The sequence below is a fragment of the Otolemur garnettii genome, unplaced genomic scaffold (assembly GCF_000181295.1).
Source record: "Otolemur garnettii isolate 467f Iridium unplaced genomic scaffold, OtoGar3 scaffold00008, whole genome shotgun sequence".
Classification (NCBI taxonomy): domain Eukaryota; kingdom Metazoa; phylum Chordata; class Mammalia; order Primates; family Galagidae; genus Otolemur; species Otolemur garnettii.
Window position 1 is genome coordinate 1,696,190 of NW_003852403.1, and position 4,683 is coordinate 1,700,872.

Below are 4,683 nucleotides of genomic sequence, written 5' to 3' on the forward strand. Positions count from 1 at the left end.
TTTGGACTTAGAAAGAAGGAAATTCCACTATTTGCTACAATATGAAGGAAACTGGAAGACATTATGTTAAATAAGCCAGGCATGAAAAGCAAATACCATGTGATCCCATACATGGAATCTAAAAAAGCTGAACTCATAGGACTAGAGAGAAGAATGGCGGTTACAAGGCCTGGACAAGGACAAGCGGCCAAAGGATAAAAAATTTTACTTAGGAGGAAAAGTTCAAGAAATCTATTGTTCAACATAGTGACTATTGTTAATAACAAGGTATTATATTCTTGAAAATTGCTAAGAATAGATTTTTAAGTGCTCTCACCATAAAAAATGATATACTATGTAATACTATGCTAAGTAGTTTGACATAGATATTCCACTATGTAGCCATGTGTCAAAACATGTTGTACCTGATAAATATATACAATATTAAAAATAAAATAATAAAGTGTAAATTTAATATTTTTAAATATTTTCACAGACATGTATAACCATCACCACAATCAAATTTTAAAACAAAATAGCCCAAAGAGCCAAATGATGAAATCACCCTCCAGAAAAAAATCCCTTCCCCAGTAACAGTCATACCCCATGCCTACCCCTCTTTAACCTTCTTTGCCCTCCAGGCTCAAAAGAGTAATAATCTACTTTTTAGCTTCATATATTTGCCTATTTTAGACATTTATATAAGTGGGATTATACAGACTGAGATGTGTTCGTTTGTGGTAGATGACTTTGATTCAGGATAGTCAAGGCTGATTCATCACCTAAGTTCAAATAACAAAGATCCCAAGATTTCGTGTAAGAATTTCATTGTTTTAAGTCCTTTATTTAGGTCTATAATCCATTTTTAGTTAAGTTTTTGTGTATGGTTGTGATAGAGGATTTCATTTTCATTCTTTTTCGTGTGGATATCCAGTCATTGAAAAGACTATCCTTTCCCCCTCAGCCACCAAAACGTTTTTTTGGATTCCCCATCAAACATCAATTGAGCATAAATGCAAAGTCTTATTTCTGGAATTCCAATTCTATTCCCTTAACCTGTAGCTCTATCCTTAAAATGTAAAATCAAGAAGTTTGAGTGTTTCAAGTAAGTTCTTTTTTCCTTTTCAAGATTGTTTTAATTATTCTGGGTTCCTGATATTTTCCTATACATTTTAAGATCAATTTGTAATTTAAAAAAAGAGCAGCTAGAATTTTGATAGGTAATATGTTAAATCTATAATTTACTTGAGTGTTGTCATCTTAATATTAAGACTTCTTATTCATGAGAATAAAATTTCTTTCCTCTTATTTTGGCCTTCATTCATTTCTTTCAACAACATTTTGTAGTTTTCAGTGGATACATCTTATACTTCTTTTGTTCCTAAGTATTCCCAGATAGTCTTAGTATAGTGTAGACTAAGTAAAATTATTTTTTCTGTTATTATAAATAGATTATTTTCATTATTTCATTTTCAGATTATCCATTTCTATTGTATAGATATACTACCCATTACTGAATTTTGTATATGGATTATGAACCATTCTGAATTTATCTTTGGCTATTTATAGTTTGATTATGATGTGTCTAGGTTTGGATTTCTTCATGTTGAATTTGTAGTTCGTTCAACTTCTTGAGTATGTGCATTAATGTTTTTCATTAAATTGGGGAGTTTGGGGCCATTATCCAAATATTCTGCCCCCTCTTCTTTTCTCCCTTTTCCTTCTGAGACTCATATTATATTATATTATATTACATTATATTAGTATGCTTTGCAGTATCTCAGGGGTCTCTAGGGATCGGTTCATGCTTCACTTTTTCTTTGTGCTCCATAAACCGCATAATCTCAGTTGGCCTGTCTCCACATTTGCTTATTCTTTCTTCCACTTGCTAAAATTTACTGTTGAGATCTTCTGTGATTTTACTGAAGTTATTGCACTTTTAAACTCAAGAATTTCTTTTTTTTTTTTTTAACAAATAGAATTTGTTAACAAATTTAAAATTTCTGTCTTCTTACTGGTATTCTCTTTGGGGCGAGACATGGTGCTCATAACTTCCTTTAATTCGTTAGACAGCTTCCTTTATTTCTTTGAACATAATTTCTAATAGCTTATGTAAAGTGTTTTCCTAGTAAATCCAACCTCTAAGTACCCTCAGGGATAGTTCCTACTGATAACTTTTCTTCTTGTGTATGGATCCTAATTCCCTGTTTCCTTGTGTATCATGTATTTTTTGTTGAAATCTAGACACTTTAGATAATATGAGAGCTCTGGAAATCAGATTCACCCTTCTCTCTTGGGCTTTGCTTTTATTGTTGTATTCTGCTGTCACTGTTGCATGGCTGGCGAGTGGTTTGTAGATTCTCCCTGTCTCTTGGCCCGTCCTTTAACCCATCAATAAATCCTTCCCAGCAGTCTCAGCAACACTGAGTGAGTAACCCCCACAACTCACTGGTCAGTTCAGGGCAGCAACATCTCCTTGCAGGGCTCCTGCTGATGCCTCATGCCCCTCCACACCACTGCCAGTGGAATCCACTCTCATCACTTCCCCACATACCTCCAGCTGCCCCTGTGCCCGCAAGATTCCGTCTCAACGCTTTAGCTCTACACACAAGACCTGTGATGTATGGTCTGGCCGTGGCTCACTTCTCCAGTCTCATTTCCTTCCCACTATCTGTTAAATATACCAGGTTTCCAAGCCTCACATTTACATATGGCTGGTTATCATCTCTGTCTGAAAATACACATTACCTCTTCTTTTACCTTGCACAAGGCTGCACGCTTACAGATCCAAATTAACTTCCACCATCTTTGTTTTTATTCTCATTATAATTATATTCAGAATTATTAGGTACTTACTGTAGGTCTGTTTGCATACCAAATGATGTACATTACCCCGTTTACTACTCACAAGCTTGTGAGGTGTGTGCACAAGGAGCTGAGACTGGGGTAGGTGCACTGGGTCCTCTGGTTCATGCAGCTAGAATTCCAGAGCCAGGGCCCAGAGCTCATAACCACTGTGAACCTCACTAAGGGTCAGGCAGGGAGGCTGCCTGGAGACAGCTGGCATAAAGGTCACTCCAGGCCTTTTTTCCACACCCAGTGGGTAGTAAAACTTACCTTTTTAATCTAATTTGGATCCTGATTTTTAAAAAAGCAAATTATTCAAACAGGCATGTATTTATGTGACAATCAAGAAAAAGTTTAACCCCCACTAGATATTTGATGATACCAGTAATTGTTAATTACTGGTACTGTGTGTGCTTTTTGAAAAACACAGTGATCGTTCTATAGAGGGACAGACACTAGACTAGAGGTGAAGTGAAACAAAGTCATGATGTACTTGAGGGTCCACTATATGGGGATCAATAGGAAGTAGCTATTAAAAATGGGTGTACATCCGTGGATATTTATTCTCTTTGAGATTTTCTCCACTTCTGTATATGTTTGAAATGCTCTATAAAGAAACATTCTAGAGACTCCCTCAAGCAAATGAGTTTGAATGTTTATCCTTCCACATTTGGGTTGTTGGAGGGCAAAGGACATTTGAATCGTGCTCAGCTTTGATCTGGACCTGCAGCGTGGGAACTGGGATAGACTAGGAAGTCAATTAATGGTTCGTAAGTGCTGAGGTGATGACTCTGAAGGTCATTTCCAAAGATGGGACATGATGCTTCCTTTTCTCTGGATGGTCCCAATACAGACCAACAACCTTTGCCACCTGCATTAGGGAAAAGCCCCCAGAGAAAGCGGGGACCAGGCCTTGGGTTGGTCCCATCTTGTGACCCAGCTTCCTTGCTTCTAATTTGTTTCTATCCTGAGAAGGCTCCCCTTGAGTCCCTGTGTCAGAGAGCTCCGGCTCTGGGACATCAATCTGGTTGCTTCTCAACTCAGTGGCTTGGATTTCTATGTGTGTTCTTCTTGCTTTTGTAAAGTAATCCTTGTACCCCTGCCAGGTCTGCTTGACCCCACAATTCTGGAGGGGATTTGACTTCATCCTTTAAAATGTGACTCTGGCCTCCTTGCTATGGTTTGGTTTGACAGCTTATCCTGTTCTGGATGAGGGTTATGTGAATCTGGTTGTGTTTGCTTTACAGTAACAGAAATTTATAAACAAAAGACAGAGAATGGACTCATTCAACACATCTGACTCCCCCCAACCCACCTCTTCCTGCAGGTGCCCTTGTCAGACGGCCAGAGTCCGCTTCTCTGGTGTGTGGTACCTCCCTGTGGAATTCAGGGTAGCCTTGGTGTTCCTCCAGCAGTGAGTGGTCAGGCTTTTGCTGTACTCAGTCTCCATGTCGCCCAAAGTCACCTTGCAGACTTAGGCAGGCCCCTCCCTGCTTGTGGCTGGAGGTGGCAGTTGATGGGCAGGCTGGCTGGGGTCAGAATCTGAGATGCTCCTCCAACCATCACCCCGAGGACCCTTGCATTGGAGTCAAGCCTCACAACAGCCCCAAAGCAGAAGGAGGCAGCGAATGGGGAGGACAAAGTGGTGAGCCAAAAAGCACCCAAATCAGGAACAGAAAGCAAGCAAGACGTTCTGTGGTTTAAGATGTAAAGAATATGTGCCCCCGCTGTGTCGAGACCAAATCTCCATTTGAGAGAGATGGCAGTAGCTCAGAAGTACCAGAGGTAATGGCACATGCAGGGGAGGGTCCAGGAAAGGCTGCGGGCACCACCAGGTCTCCTCAGGAATGAGGGACT